This window comes from Loxodonta africana, chromosome 18 (assembly GCF_030014295.1).
Source record: "Loxodonta africana isolate mLoxAfr1 chromosome 18, mLoxAfr1.hap2, whole genome shotgun sequence".
In the NCBI taxonomy this organism is placed as follows: Eukaryota; Metazoa; Chordata; class Mammalia; order Proboscidea; family Elephantidae; genus Loxodonta; species Loxodonta africana.
This window is the reverse complement of record NC_087359.1, coordinates 66,573,687-66,590,784: the sequence shown is the minus strand read 5'-3', so window position 1 is coordinate 66,590,784 and position 17,098 is coordinate 66,573,687. Positions and strand designations below refer to the sequence as shown.

The 17,098-nt window shown below is 35.9% G+C and overlaps 1 protein-coding gene and 1 long non-coding RNA gene across 2 annotated transcripts in view; both read left to right on the top strand.

Moving 5' to 3' along the window:
• The window catches only part of UBE2G1 (ubiquitin conjugating enzyme E2 G1), a 122,636-nt gene that overhangs the window by 26,017 nt on the left and 79,521 nt on the right, over nucleotides 1-17,098 (top strand).
• Nucleotides 1-17,098, top strand: part of LOC135228115 (uncharacterized) — a 54,402-nt gene that overhangs the window by 24,768 nt on the left and 12,536 nt on the right. Inside the window, exon 1 of the long non-coding RNA XR_010318435.1 lies at nucleotides 1-17,098. This exon is cut by the window's left edge and continues 24,768 nt beyond it. This is a non-coding gene — a long non-coding RNA (uncharacterized LOC135228115).

The window sequence follows — 17,098 nt, the reverse complement described above, 5'->3', positions numbered from 1 at the left end:
TGTTCAGAGGCACCATGGGAAGATGCAATCTGTAAATTCTACAGTGGAGGAAATTCTATAGGACAAGTGTCTTGGTTTCTTCAACAAATAAAAAAGGCTCAGTAAACCTGTGAATTAAAAGAGACATACTACAGTGTGGGCATCTTGTTTGCATTGATCCTATTCCAACCAACTAATTGTAAAACAAACAAAAAACCTTATCGAGCAAAAGGGAAAATTTGATACTAACAATTTATTGTTAATTTTTCTTAAGTTTGATAATGTGGTTTTGTTTTAGAACGTATACTGAAAGGTAGACATATGAGATTTACTTTAAAATGCAGGTTGAAGAGTTGTGGATGGGTATATAGATAACACTAGATGGGCCGTATTTTGATATTTGAACCTGGACAATGGGTACACGGTATCATTTTACTCTTCTGCTATTTTGTTGAAAATTTGACGTGTAAAAAAAAGGTCATATATGTTGATGCTTTGGTCTTATCTGAATTTCATAAAATTCAATTTTTATATATGAGGTAAATGAGTTTTTCTCAGCTGTTAAATTGTTTTTTTCTTGACGTGTCTGCTTAGACTAAAATCAGGAGAACTTTTTGGTGATAGTATTTATGATTTGAATTATCTGTGAAACTTAAATTCATGCCTCATTTTTTCCAAAGGTAGGGCTGCTCTAACTTTACTGTCAATTTATGCTCGTCTAAACGGTGGACATTTTACTAGGATGTACACAAAATTACAGGGTAAAACATGGCACAGACATCCTGGAACTCCAGATTTACCTGAGGACGCAAGAAAAACCATGTATGTTGTATTAAACATGGACATATTATGGGAGTTACAGTGAAAAATTTAATTTTCAAGATAAAAACGAGATGTGAAAGAAATTTTATAATTGGGATTAGTCATGGTCCTTTAAGTTAGGGCTTTTTGTTTTGCCAGTTTCCTAGTTTGTAGTTCATGGTTGGGCTAAGGTTTTTTTTTTTTTTTAAATACTAGCATTAAAATAACTTTTGAAATCTATTCCTTTTAATTTGATGCTTGGTTCAATACTAGGGCAAGCTGTATTGGTGAACTTTTTTCATATTACTGCTTGATTATATTTCTTACTGCTGTAGATTCTTTGAGGTACAAATTCTTAGTTGCACTCTCAGTTGGTATTAATAGCTCTGTTTTTGCTTGTTTTCTTGTTATAATATTTATTCCTCATATTAACTTGCTTTACTATTGTGGATAACCTTGACTCTTCCTTCAATAAATGAAGGACTTAGAACTGTTTTAGAAACCTGCTGGAATACCACAGTATTTGTTTGCCTCAGTATTTTTCTTTTGGCCAATAATTGCTAGTTTTTTCCAGAGAGGTCCCTATAGCCTTAGTCTCCAGAGTTCATATCTGTTGCAACCGAAGAGAAATTTACTAGTTTTATATGTGTGTGTGTGTGTGTATATATATATAATTTTTTCCTTCTGGAAAAGTGGTTTGAGGAAGAGCATAGTGAAATCTCCTACCCTATCATATAGGAAAAAAAGGGATTGGCCTTGTATTAAGGTTTTAAGCCATGTGGAAATTATCTTATGCAGCACTTTCAAATTAAAATGCTGACATACCAAATTTAATCTTCACATTTAATTCCGTAATCATTTAGCAAATATTTGAGTGCTTACTTTTCTAAGCGTGTTGTTGTTCAGTGCCGTTGAGTAGATTTTTGATTCACAGTGACCCCATATGATAGAGTAGAACTGTCCTGTAGAGTTTTCTAGGTCTTTCTCCCAGCCATGGGTTCAAACCGCCAGCCTTTTGGTTAGCAGCTAAGCAGTTAACCATTGTGCCACCGGGACTCCTTTTTCTAAGCTAGTAGTACTTTGAAGAGCAGAACATAAAAATCTTGCTGGCACAAAGTTGACATTTAGTGTGGGAAGACAGATAATAAACTAAATAATTAAGTTAAAAAAAAGTGGTTTGTTATATAGTGATAAGTGTCCTGGAGAGAAAATAAAGCAGGTAAAGAGGATGAAAAGTTGGGGGTGGAGCTTGCCAGGCAGAGGGAATTGCAAGTACAAAGGCTCTGAGGTGGGAGAGGCCTGGCATGTCAAAGGAACAGCAAGGAGTGGAGGGGACAGCATGACCATTACGGTGAGAACTTTGGCTCTTACTTTGAGACAAATTGTTAGTGGTTTTTCAGCTAGGAGTGACGGGATGGGATCTGATTTACATTTCAACAGGTTCACACTTGGTTTGCTATGTTGAAAATACAGGGCATGGGGAGGGGCACAAAAGCAGAAGCAAACAGAGTGGTTATGAGATTTTAGCAGTAAGGCGGACGAGATATGTTACTGACTTGCGCCAAGATGGTGGCAGTGGAGATACGTGGTTGAATTCTTGGGTATATTTTATATGTAGAGCTGTGGATCAGATTTTTGGAAGGTGGTATGTTTGAAAGAGAATCTGTCAAGGATGACTTTAAGGTTTTTGGCCAGAGCAACCAAAAGGATGCAGTTGGCATTAACTGAAATGTAAAAGACTGTAGGACAAGATGGAGAGATTACCAGTGACTTAAGTTTTGAATATGCTAATTTTAAATTGCCTACTAGACATTTATCAAGTAGAGAAATCAAATAGGCAGTTTATCATAGATGATCGGGAATTAAAGGGAATTTGTTAGTATATAGATTTTATTTAAGCCAAGAGTCTAATAAGTAGGATGGATGTAGGAGTAAGTACAGATAAAGGGTACAGATAAAGAGAAGAGAATTAAAGACAGTCTTGGGGCACACCGCTGTTAAGAAGTCAGAGAAATCGCCAGAAACTAGTGAAGGATTATTAGGGGAGCGGTCAGTGAGGTTAGAGTAATACCAGAATATTGTGGCCTTAAGCCAAGTGAAAAAAAAAATTCAAGGAGGAAGGGAGATCAGCTGTGTCAAATAGATCAGGTAAGATAAGGACTGATAGTAACACTAACGAGTAATAGTAACTTGAACGGGCAGTTTCAGTGGAGTGGTGAGGGCAAAAGCCAGCTTGGTATGAATTTGAGAGAATAGGAGGAGGAGAACTGGAGATAAGAAATGCAGATAGCTCTTAGAAGTTGTGTTGTGAAGGGGAGAAGAGAAATGAGGCAGGAACTGGAGGGGGTGTGGCCTCATTTTTGTTTTGAAGAAGTTGAAGAGATGCTAGTATGTTTGTTGTTGATGGGATTGAATTCAGCGGAGAAGGAAGAATTGATGACATGAGAGAAGGTAGGAATTTCTGGAGCAATGTCTTTGAGTAGGGGAAAGGAGATGGATCTAGTGACTGCCCAATTTGGAAGCCTTAGTTAGGAACATGGAAGTTCATCCACAGTAACAGGAGAGAGGGAGGATTAATGTAAAAGGATAGATCTGCGGAAAATGTGGAAAATTTCAGTACTTACCATATAGGATTTTTGTGAGGATTAAATAAATTAATACTTGTTTGATGATTACAGAACATAGTAAGTGCTCAGTATTTTTATTACACTTGTAACTAAAAATTTCGTATATGAAATTGTTAAGGTTGTAATGTTTGCTTATAAAGTTACAATGTGATTTACACAGTCGGTTTCCTTAAATTGCTTGTGTGAGTAATATTCTGAAAATATATTGATTTTTCACTCGAGCCAGATGGATCAGTGATTACTGGTTATACCATCTTTTCTTTTCCAAAATCCTGGCTACCAGTAATGCCGTTCTCAGAAGATAATCAACTTAAGTACAGCCAAAAGAGATAAAATTTTTGTAGTTCTAATCACAAAAGCTGTAATTTTTAAAATTATTTATTTTGTTGTTTAGAATACACAGGCAACACACACCAATTCAACAGTTTTTGCATGTATAGTGCAGTGACATTGATTACATTCTTTGAGTTGTGCTACCATTCTCACCCTCCTTTTCTGAGTTGTTCCTCCTCCGTAGTGCCCCCTAAGTTTCCTATCTGATTTTTCGAGTTGCTGTTGCCAATTTGATCCGGTATGCATAGATCTTGAACGAGCACAGTGCTCAAGGCAGATGTTCTTTACTAGTTAAGTTAAACTATTGCTTGGTTTTAAGAAGTCTTCAGGGGATATTTTTGATTTAAGGTTTAAAGATTATCCCAGGGTAATAGTTTCAGGGGTTCATCCAGCCTCCATGGCTCCAGAAAGTCTGGAGTCCATGAGAACTTGAAATTCTGTTCTGTATTTCCCTCCATTTGTTATAGTTTTGAAAGTATTTTGTTTTTCCTTAATATTTGGGTAAAAGTTTTTTTTGGGGGGTAATATTTTATTGTGTTTTAAGTGAAAGCTTACACAGCAAATTAGGTTACCATTTAATAATTTTTATACAAATTGTTTTGTGACATTGGTTGCATTTTTCACAATGTGTCAATATTCTCATCATTTCCCATTGTTTGTTGTTTCCATTCATCTAGCTTCCCTGTCTCCCCTTATCTTCTCATGATTGTTGTAGGGTAAGTGCTGACTTTGTGGTCTCATATAGTTGATTATTGAAGGGAACACAGTACCCACAGGTAATGTCGTTTATTTTATAAGTCAGTCTATCGTTTGCATGAAAGGAGACCACCAGAAGTGGCTTCAGTTTCAAGTTCAAAGAATATTTTAGGATGATAGCCTTGGGGGTTCCTCTAGTCTCTGTCGGTCCAGTAAGTCTGGCCTTTTTGCAGGAATTTGAGTTTCGTTATACATTTTTCTCCCTTTTTCTCTTGGAGCTTCTGTTGTGTCCCTGGTAAGAACAGTGGGTACTGGTAACCAGGTACCGTCTAGTTTTTCTGGTCTCAGGCTAGACAAGGCTGTAGTTCATGTGGCCTGTCAGTCCTGTGGACTAGTTTATTCTTTGGGTCTTTGGTTTTCCTCGTTCTCTTTTGTTCTAGATGAGTAGAGACCAATCTTTGTATCTTAGATGGTTGGTTGCAAGCTTTTAAGATCCCAGACACTACTCACCAAACTAGGATGTAGACCGTTATCTTTATGAATCTGTGTTAAGCCAATTGACCGAATTGTCCCACGAGACTGTAGTCCTATGCCTTCAAACCCAATAAAATCAGTTCCACGAGGTGTTTGGTTATGTCTAGGAAGTATCTGTAACTGTGCCCCCATGTGCTTTATTATGCACATGAATATATATGTAGCACACACAGACATGTATGTATGTATGCCTACAGATGCACCTATACATTCATACCCATACATTCAATATGTGCCTTCCTGTACACATATATGCATACATATCTACCTATGTAACCGCACACATATTTTTTTGGTTATCACTGTTGTTGCAAAATTGTATGTCATAGCATTTACCGAAATTATCTTTTATTCTTGTGTACTTCTTAACGTCTTCATTTACCTTGGACAAGTTGTGCAGATATCACCCACATTGGATATTGCCTTTTCCATCACCAAAAATTACAAGTGCCTAACTATATAGAAAGCGATTCTCCCTCCCGTCCCTGGTAACCAAAGAACGTTGCTTTCTCTGTGTACCTATTCTTGACTTTTTATAAAAGGGAGACCATACACTATTTGTCCCTTTGTGATTGAACTTGTCTCACTCAGCATAAAGTCCTCCAGATTGACCCATGTTACAAGATTTTTCACAGACTCGATATTCTTTGTGGTGTGGATTAAAAGTTTCTTTAGCAAAATTGTAGCATTCTAGTAGAAAATGGAATCCTTATACTCCAGTTACAGTGGAGGTAGCAGAGAAATCCAAATATATTCATACAAGCGATATCTGCAGTTTTAGGGCCAGTTGTAAAGCTGGGGCAAATGTGGGAACATTAGAGGGAGAGTTGGAACCTGAACATACCTGGGAAATCTACCAAAACTCTCACTGACTTTAGGTGTGTTTGTATTTTGAAATTAAATTAAGATGGAGAACATGTAAAATCTATAAGTATATCACTATTACTATTAGTTTTAAGGGTGAGATGGCACAGTGGTTAAGCATTTGTCTGCTAACCACAGAATCGGTAATTCAAACCCACCAGCCCCTCCTTAGAAACACTGTGGGGCAGTTTCGGAATCGACTTGAAGTCATTGGGTTTGGTTTTGGTTTTTTGGTCAGGTGCCCAGAAGGGCGGAAGAGGGAGAAATGAAGAAGTCTGATTAGAGAGCCCAGAGCTAATGTCAAAGAGGCAGCGTTTCTCTGAAGGAGAATCAGATCTTGGCAGTACAGAATCCTAGGTTCTGACTGTTTGTTGGGAAAGAATAGGACCAAGGCAGATAAATTTGGTAAGTCAAGACTTAACACAGTGCCGTTGAGTCGATTCCTTAGGATGTGAAAACTTCAAGGAGACCAGACCCTTAGATGAGCTGGGAAAGTTAGAGAGGAGTTGATTTGAATCAAAGGCTTGTTACTGAAAGTAATTTAAAATTTACTGTTTGAAATGCCTTTGAATCTACATTATTTACATAAAATTGTGCTTTCCAGCATCCTTCATTTGATAATTGAGCGTTCAGCGTTTGAAAGCAGAATATTCTCAGATGCAAAACAAGTGAGTATAGACATGGATGCTGTAGCCTTCGAAGGTACACCGAACTATGATAAGTAATATGCCATATGAAAGGTAAAAGTTACGGTGCTGTAGGTAATCATAAGAAGCGGAGAATACTTCCAGCAAAAAAGGCTTCACTGAGGATGTAGTATTTTGAGATGACCCTCGAAGGTGGAAGACAGAAATGTTGGTGAGGATATTTCAGGTAATAGCATGCACTATTAGGTGGGAAGAGTGGTGTCTGTATATGGGATAAATAGTTCAGGGTAAAATTAAATCCAAATAAAATATTTCTCAAAGCACAATTTTTTTCTTCCAGTGAGTCCTTCAGAAGTTTGTGGGTGAGGTGGGTGGAAAGAAAAAGGAGTGAGAGGGTAAAACAAACTATGGTAGAGCAATCAACCATATAAAGAAATTATTTTTTAATTAGGAAAGAGAACATGTTTAAAAAACATAGGAATGTGGATATGAAAAAAAGCTAATAAGCAGAGAAAGAAAACTAGATAAATTTGGTATGTTCTTAGTTTCTAAAATTAAAATTAATTTTAATAAAAATGACAGGCAAAGTCAGCTTTTCTTAAAGAAATTTAAAATAAAAATGAAATTTCCTTAAAAATAAATGAGTGCACGGACCAAAAAGAAAAATGGACAAGGACACAGAGAGACTATGGAAAATTACAGATGGCATTAAAAAATATTGACGATGCTAGGCTTCACCCGTAAGAGCACAAATGAAAGCTATACTCTTTATATTCTAAAGCTATACTTTGAGATACCCTTTTCCATCCACACTCCAGCCAGACCATCCTATGGTGAATGAAGTGATCAATTCTCAAGTCATACCCATACACTGTTTCCAGCCCTGTGGTTTTAGTCCCCATGTCTTAAATGTGGACAGTCAAATTTTATCAGATAAGCAAAGAAAAGCCTCCTTATATGAAATAAATCAATACAAATAGAAAAACAACTAGAAGGAGAACTATACCCCAGGAAGGGAAAAGAAAACATTAAAAAAACGAAAAGGGGGGGACCCCTAAGATGAAGTTTACGAACAAGGACAGGACTCTAAAAAAAAAAATGGGAGCTGAAAATAATTGAAAAATTTAATAGAGGGGGATTAGAAGATAAAATTGAGGAAATCTTCCAAAAAGTAGAACAAATAAACTGTAAAAAAGGAGCAGATAGTTATACTACGTGCAAATATAACTTTGATTAAAAATTAAAGAAAATTTAACTGTGGCGCATTAGGAAAAATTAAGTGATAATTTTTTCAGTTGTGTCATTATTCTTGCAGGATAACTTCTTAGAAGTGGAATTTAAATGAAAGGGTGAAAATTAATTTAGGAACTAGTGCCAGTTTATTGCCTTCTGTAAAAATTGTACCGGTTCACATTCTGTCTACAGTTTGGTGATCCTATGTTTGGCTCATATCTTCCAACTCTGTTTAAAATTGAGAATCACTTTCCAATCTGATGGATAAAAAGTGATATTTTACTTGAATTTCTTTTAATAGTGAGGTTGAACAGTTTTTCATGTGTTTATTGGACATTTGTATTTATTCCCTCATCTAACCATACCAAACCAAACCCGTTGCTGTCGAGTCCATTCCGACTTATAGCGAGTAGAACGAACTGCCCCATAGAGTTTCCAAGGAGCGCCTGGTAGATTCACACTGCCGAGCTTTTGGTTAGCAGCCTAGCGGCCGAAGCACTTAGCCGCCATGCCACCAGGGCTTCCATTCCCTCATGAAGACTTTGTGTTTAATCTCATTCTTAGTGATTAGTCAGTGCCCTTTATTTATTTAGGGATTAACTGTCATGTGTTAAATGTATTTTCACCTCAGTTTGTCTTTGGGTCTCCTTCCTTCCTTTAAGTCTTTCAACAGTTCAGGATTTTTGTATTGTCAAGTTTCAGTCTTTTCATTTGTGATTTTTAGGTTTTCTTTTTTTTTTTTATCAGACTTAAGACTTTTCCAAACCATGATTTTAAATATGTTCCCACCCTGCCCTCCCATATTTTCTTTCAGAGCTTTTATGGTTTTATTTTCTGTATTTATAAAGTCTTGTTCTACCTGGGACATTTTGTTTATAAGAATTTAGATAGAAATTTGCCTTTATTTTTTTTAAATGACTAACCAGTTGTCCTGACACGCCATTTTTGACTAGTTCAGTTTTTCCCTCCTGATTTGAAATGCTATCAGCTTCATTAAATACCAAATTCTTATGTGTATTTTAGTAAATTTTTGGGCTGTGTTCTGTTCTCTAGATCTCCAAGTCTCTTCTTAGGCTAGATTATACTCTGACAGTCACTATAATTTTAGAATTTTTTTTTCATCTGTCACCTTACTTTAAAATTTTATTTTTACCAAACAGTATTCTGAAAGGCTTATAATAAACAACTAACTGTCTTTGTTTCCTCTCACTTAGAAAGTCCAATACCAATTCTGATTTTTTAAAAACGTTTTTCTTTTTGGAAGCTTTTTGGATTTAGTATTCTGAAACTCTATTTTGTTGTGCCTTAGTATGAACCTTTTCATTTAATATGTTGAGTATTTTGAGGGCCCTCTTAAATTATAAGGTCATGTCTTACAGTTCTGAGAAAATTTTGTATGTGCGTGTGTATATACACACATGTACGCACACATATATTTTAAGTTTCCCCTCCTTTCTGTTTTCTGTGATGTCTTTTTCTGGAACCTGTGTTCATGGGATGTTAGACTTGTTTATCAAATGTGGGAAGCTCAAGATGAGCAATGGGGAGAGTAGTAGGAGATGAGGTCAGACAGCTAAAGGGGAAGGTGTGTACCAGCTCTTGTAGAGCCTTTAGGTGTCTGTAAGGACTTGGGCTTTTAAAAAAAAAAAAAACAACTAATTTTTTATTGTACTTTAGATGAAGGTGTACAGAGCAAACGAATATCTCAGAAATAATCAGTACACATACTGTTTTTTGACATTGGTTGTCAGCCCCACGACATGTCAGCATTCCCCTTCTCAACCTTGGGTTCCCAGTCACCGGCTTTCCTATCCCTTCCTGCTTTCTAGTCCTTGTCCCTGGGCTGCTGGGCCCATTTAGTCTCGTTTCGAGGACTTGGGCTTTTTAAAAGTGAGATGGAGAGCCATGAACCGACTCTTATTTTAATAGGATCACTCTTTAAAAGAAAAACTACAACTCTCAGCATTACTGAATAAGAGATGGGATTATTTAAAGAGTAGTCAGAATAGAAATTTTGTAGGTCAGAATGCGTTTTTTCAGAAGCTAGTAAAATTTGTCCCTGGGTACTTACAACTCAAGTGGTATGGTAGCTGTACTTTGTAATTTTTTAGATTAAACTTAAAATATTTTTAATTTTTTAAATAAAATTTTTACGCAGAGTTTATTTTTTGAGTAGCATGTTTTAATTTTATTTAATATTGAATTGTATGTTTGATATTTATTTTAATAAGTTTACATTTTATTGATATTTTACAATTATACCTTTTGCATTTGAGATGATTCTTTAGTTTTACTAATTTTAAAAATTGTTCAAAATTTTGAACACTTTAATTAAAATGCCAATATTAATACTCGTATTTAGATAATAAATGAGAAAATATTGGGACCCTTTTGCTGCAGGATTTTAAGCACTAGAATCATTTTGTCAAATTTTACCCACCACCAACCTTCCTTGGGGGGTGGGGAACCCTATAATTTTGATCGAGTCTATTGCATTGAATTTATAGATTGAGTAAGGGAAATCTGACATCTTTACAATATTGAGTTATCTTTTCCAGGGACAAATTCTGACTTCCTTACATGTTCAGGTGTTTCGGCGGCCTTTTAATGTTTTTTTTTTTTTTTTTTTTAAATTTACCAGGTTCTCTACCTTTTCTGTTAGACTTGAGCAGCTGCTGGTTACAGGATCATTTTTCCACTGTATATTTGGATTAGTTAGTATTCATGTGTAAAAAAGTGATTGATTTGTTTAATTTTGTAATTGGCCACTTTATCGTATTTTTCATTTGATTTTGTTAGCTTTCCTAGATACACAATAATCACACTCAAATCTCCTCTCAGTATTTTCATCTTTTTTTTTTTTAACCTGCGTACATTGCCTAATCATTATAAAACAGCATTAAATAATAGCTATTATGGCAGGCATGCTTGTTCTGTCACCTGACTTTAACGGGAATACTTCTAGTTTTCACCTTATTGGCTTAATGTACTGTGTGTATATAAAATCTTAATAAAGAAACACATATACAGCGTAATGTGTATATTATGTGATATGCTTTTCTTAAAAATGTTGATACCATATCCACCTCTGCTTTATTGGGATTCTCTTAATACCAGGAACGTACATTGCGTTTATGAAAACTCTTCAGCAACAAAAATGAATATATACCGTTTCTCCTTCGGTCTTAATATGATGTGATAGGTCAAGAGATTATTCCTCCCTTGAATCTATGGAAGAATGACACCTTTTGAATTTATCATTGGGTTATACTTACTAATATTTTATTTAAAAAAGGCCATATAGTGTGGAAGTTAAGTGCCTAATCTCTGGAGCCTCATATGTGGATTCAAACTGCAGCTCCCCTGTTATCTGATTTCTCTGGGTCTGTTTCCTCAACTGTAAAATGGAGATAATAAACAGTTCTTAGCTCATAGGGAGTGGGAAATTGGTTGGTAGAAACAAGTACCAATATTGTGGTGTTTTAAATAAAAAAAAAAAAAACACAAAACCAGTCATAGGTTGTTAAAATACTTGCGTATTGAGTGGTAGTGCCCCTTTGCTTGGCTGTCACCCTTCTTCCTTGTGAACTAGCCACTAAAGGAGTAACGTGTGGGACAAAAGGAGGGTCCCGAGGAGCTCGCTGCAGTGTAGCCTGGCTCTGGCATCGGCATCCTTCGGATTGGTCAGCGACTGTTCGGTACCAGGACCAGTTGCCATAGAGTCCATTTCAACTCTCGACGACACCCCTGTGTGTGAGAGTAGAACTGTGCTCCGTAGGTTTTTCAAAATTTTACTGTGCTTTAGTTTACAGCGCAAGTTTAGTTTCTCATTAAAAGATTTATACACTGTTTCCTGACGTTGGGTGCGATCTGTGCAGTGTATCAGTACTCTCCCCCTCTCCCTTTACGCCCTGGATCCCCACGTCCATTCATCTAGTTTTCCTGTCCCTTCCTGCCGTCTCAGTCTTTGCTCTTTTGGGCAGGTGCTGCCCTTCATAGAGTTTTCTTTCAGTGGCCGATTCTTTTAGAAGTAGATGGCCAGACCTCCTGAGATGCCTCTGAATGGGCTTGAACCTCCACCCTGTGGGTTAGCAGCCAAGCACATTAACCGTTTGTACTGCTCCGGAGCTCCTGATTGTTCCGTATCTGCTGTTAAATATTTTGACTTTCACCCCAGCCAGTCAGACTGTTGTGAGAATAATGAGTTAATGTAAGTACCTTGCCTCAACCAGTGCCTAGAATATAGTAAATGTTATTTAGTGTTTGTACTATTATTTCCAAGGAGCGCCTGGCGAATTTGAACTGCCAGCCCTTTGGTTCACAGCCGTAGCACGTAACCACTGCGCCACCAGGGTTTCCTGAAATTTTTCCTATTATTTAGAATGTTTGCTTAGACTATTCTTTGTGCTATCAATACATGAATGGCTTTATGAAATGAATTAGGAAGCTTTCTTTTTTGTTTTATAAAAACAGTATGAAAAGACATGAGACAGGTGTTTGGAGTGTTTGGAAAGATAACTTTGAAAACTTACTCAACTCCTGGTGGCACAGTGGTAAAGAACTATGCTGCTAACCAAAAGGTCGGCAGTTTGAACCCACTCCGTGGGGCAGTTCTACTCTAGCTATGGAGTCGCTATGAATCGGAATCACTCGATGGCAAAGGGTTTTGGAGGTTATTGATGTTTGTTTTCTAATTCTCCTTGATTCCATATGACAATTTGTATTTTCCCAAAGACCATTCATTTTGTCTGTGTTTAAGCTTTAGTAGTTAAAGATTTTATTTTTTAGTTTAGGATTTCCATCTTTGCATAGAATAATTTAGGGAGAGCTACTATATAAGTTTTCAAGTCCCCCCCAACAAGGGTATTTTTTAAATCTACTGTTACTAATCTGTAGTTTGTTTATTGTCAGATCATGGTCTAATTATTTATAGTTTCTTGAAAATTTTGGAGATATTGTGGCCTCAAGTTTTAAAACTGGCCCATGGGATTTGATCTCATCATATCATATGTTCAGCCATGTTCCATTTTGTCTGTTTAATCTTTAAGGATTGAAAATGATCATGCTTTCTATTATTATTTCTGTCCAGATTATCTTGTATTTCTTTAAAGTTTTTGCTCTATTTAAACATAAATTTTGGTGTATGTAGGTTTATAAATATTATATCTTCTTTATAGCTTATAATCTTCATCCTTATAAAAAGTGACTCTTTTTGCTTCCTTAGTGAATTTTTACTTTGAATTCAACTGATTTTAAAAGGGTGTTTATACTTGCCTGATACATTTTTGTCTAACTTTTTACTTTTAATCTCTCAAAGTCTGTTTTAGGTTTGTGTCATGCAGACTCCATGTAGTTGGCTCAAGGTTAGTTTTTTTTGGACCCAATTTGAGATGCTTTTAATCATTTGCAATGATGTTGTATACTTGGTTTTGCTTGTTATTTTTTTGTTTCCTGTCTTTCTCCTTGGTTGTTTTGTTTTTTTGTTTGAACTACATTGCTTTTTCTTTATTTGCTGTCCTTATTTTGGAAGTTACGTACCATATTTCATAACACGTAAGGCACCATTGATTATAAGATGCCTCATTGTTTTGTACACCACTAACACGGTTATACGTCGCAGAAGCTGTGACATGCCATTGCTCGTAATATGCATGTCGATTTCAGGCATGTTACAGTGTGAAAAAAGTACATCTTAGCATAGATGAAATATGGTAGCTTGCGTATGGTTTTGTGGTTATTCTTACAGCTTTAATGTATTGAAATCTGTTATATTTATCAAATAGATCTTTTCAGGAGTTTTTTTTTTTAATCTAAGAGTTCTTGTGTGTTTGAAAATATCTTTTGGTGGCTTTCACAAGTGAGATGGTATTTTGTCTGGGTGGCGCAGTGGCTAAGAGTTCGGCTGCTGACCAGAAGGTTGGCGGTTTCAGTCCACCATCTGCACCTTGGAAAACCCAGGGGGGCAGTTGCACTGTCTTACAGGGTCCCTGTGAGTTGGGATCGACCCGATGGTAACAGGTTTGGTTTTATAGAACTTAGGGTTTTCATCTTTGTTCCCTTAAGGCCCAGTAGACATTATTTTATTATCATCTGGCGTGTAAGGTTACCGTCGAGAAGTCTGGGGCCAGCCTGACTGTTTTCTTCCCTTTGTAGGTGACATGCTTCTGCCTGGGTATTGGTAGAATTCTTTATTTATCCTTGACGTTCAGTAACTTCATCAGGATATATCTCGGTCTTCGTGTGATTCTCTGTTACATTTTCTTGTTACATGGTAAGCCATTTCAATCTGTGGATTCAGGAATATTTTCTTATTTATCTTTTAAAATGCTTTCATTTTTATTTTCTTTTGAAAGGAACGTCAATTTTATGATTGTTACATCTTGACTTCCTGTCTTCTGCTTATTATTTTTCTAAATGCTTCCTTTATTCCTTTCTGTTGTGTTCTGTGTAATTTTCTCAGGATTATCTTAAAATTGTTTTCATCAGTGTCAGGCCTACTGCTTCCTATATATAATATGGTTTTCATTTTGCCAGTGGTTTCAGTATTTTACTGAATTTCTGTGTGTATGTGTGTCTGTGATCTACCCTTTCAAGTTGTCTCGTTTATTTCCTTCTTTTTAAAAAAGTCTCTACTTAGGGTAAAAACAGGTAAAACCACATTGTTGTTGAGAAGATTGGTAAAACCAGTTGCAAAAACTACTGGTACCAAAATTTATTCTCCAAGGACACAAAACAGTTATTGAAATTGTTTTATCAAGTCACAGTGTTAGATGTTGTGTTTTATTAATGACATGAAATAGGAAAAGCTATTATTCATTTGCAGACTTACAGACTTTTTTTTTTAATCTTGGCCTTTTGTTTATTTTAAAGGAGTCCTGGTGGTACAATGGTTAAAGCGCTCGACTGCTAACCAGAAGGTCGGCGGTTTAAAACCACCAGCAGCTCCATGGGAGAAAAATGTGGTAGCCTGCTTCCATAAAGATTTATAGCCTTGGAAACCCTGTGGGGTCAACTGTGAGTTGGAATTGGCTCATTGGCAGTAGGTTGTGGGTTTTGAGTTTTTTCGTTTATTGAAAAGGCAGACCATTCATATCTACAATATGTTATTTGTGGATAAGCGCTTCTCAGTAGGTTCTTTTATTTCACATTTCAGAAACAACTAAAAAATTTTAAAAGGTTGTTTTCTAGTACAAAATGCAGACATCATGAAAGCAATATTTGATCTCATAACACATGGTTAAATATCAATGTACCTTTGGTCCCCAAACCAAATTTCCTATATAGTTTTCTTTGTTGACTAATTATGCTCTTTTCTGCAGTGAATTTAAAATCAGTATGCATCACTTGTTTAATGGGGAAATTTTTTTTTTCCCGTTTGAAATAGTCTGTTTATTCAGTAAAATTAGATGTACAGTGTTCCCATTCCAAAATGAAAAGTTTTTTTATTTTAAAATTGTATAAGAAGCATCTCCCCAAATCCTAGTCATCTTAGTTTTGAAATAATTTTTTCAAGCATATTTTTTCCATTATTTATAAAATTCAAATATTGAAAAGAACACTGCATAAAATAAAGGAGTTAAATTTTTGCCACACTAAGGTTGGGGGAAATAATTGCGTTTTATAACCATTGCCATATTGGGATGTATCCCTTACCTTCAAAAGTAGTCTTTAAATAACAACATATGAGTGGAGGTCGATGTCTGATTTTTCTCTGCATGCTCAGCATGATCATTTTTTTTCTCTTCAATTTAGGGAATAGTTTTTTTCCTTTGTGGTAACACACTTTTTTTAAGGTGTAAATAATATAATTTATTTAATCCAGTGTATCCAAAATATCTCAATATGTAATGGATATTAAAATTATTGATTTATTTTTCTTGAGCACTTTATTGTGCTTTAGATGAAAATCAGATGTTTCTTTTTGCAGTTGGATAAACTTTTGTACACAGTAATAATCTATTTTTATCATGTGTGCTTTGTGTTTGAGTGAGAAGTGCTCGATGACTTTTTTTCTTTTAATCATTGGAACTCTATTGAAGATTGTTTTTATTTAATCAGTTGTAATGTAGATTGGAAAATATTCATTAAAATTATTACTTACAGAGACTCTGCCATTTGTGCCACAAAAAAGGAGCTGTTACATGAATTTTGCCCGAATGCCAATTTGTTCCTTGTTTTATTTGGAAAAATGTAGTTGGTCAAGTGTTTGAAAGGTTAGAGGAAATAGTGAAAATTATAAATGTGTGCGAATTGTGGTAACTGAGAGACTTTCACTGTGCCTTGTAAAGAAATATTAGATGTTTGCACTCTAAGGTATCTTAGCTGTTTAGGGAACAGATTTTCCCATGAATTTATTATTTCTTTAATGCTTGCTGAGATAAAAGCATGCATTATGTTGTTACTGATGTTGGTAAAGGTTGTGAAAATTGTTTCAGCAGACTCACACAGAGTAGCTAGCAACATGTTCAAGTAATATGGGTAAGCTGAACTTACTGTTCTGGGGCCTAAAAAAAAAAACATAGCTTATTCTCATCAATTAAAATTGTGATCAGAATTTCTTAAGAGTACTAAACTCTTGTATTTGATTGTCAGTAATGTGACTTATTCCTAATACATATTTTTTAACTAATTCATTTAACAGATATTTACTGAAGGCCTGTTACATGCCATGGACTTTAACAGGTTTTGGGGCTCTATCAGTAAACAAAAATCTAAGCTGCCTTAGAGCTTGCATTCTTGTGAGTGTGGGGGAGATAAAATTAATAGAGGAGTTGTGGAGTGCTATGGGGAAAATAAGGGTAAGAAAGGGGGATAAAATAGAGGAGTCTGTAAGGGTATGGGTTTTAGAATTTAAAGTAGCATGACCTTTGACCAGAGGATTGAGTTAGGTGAGAGAGTGAATCGTGCAGAGGGTAAAGACAAGCACAAAGGCCCTGATGTGTGAGGGTAGACCTGAATGTTGGAGATAGTGGTGGAAAAGCAGTTAGCTGAAGCCCAGGGAGTGAGGTGAAGAGTAGACGGCTGGAGAGATGAGCTGGCTAATTCTGCAGGACCTTGTAGGCCACTGAACCATCCCTCAGGTCATTAACTCTTGAGTGAGAATGGGAAACCATTGGAGTAGTGACCTGATGCAACTTCACAGTTTTATAAGATCACTGCGGCTGCTGGGTTAAGAATAGACACACCATAAGAAAGCTATTTTATATAGTACCCCAGTGTACACATTTGAGTAAACATTAATAACTGAAAGAAAATTTCACGTATTTTTCTTTTCTATTAGGAAAAGGAGATGCTAGTTATGTCACACTAGATGCATTTCATGACAGCATAACCTTTAGTTGAAAAACACTGTGAAATGAGATATAGCTTCTGACTTAATGGGAA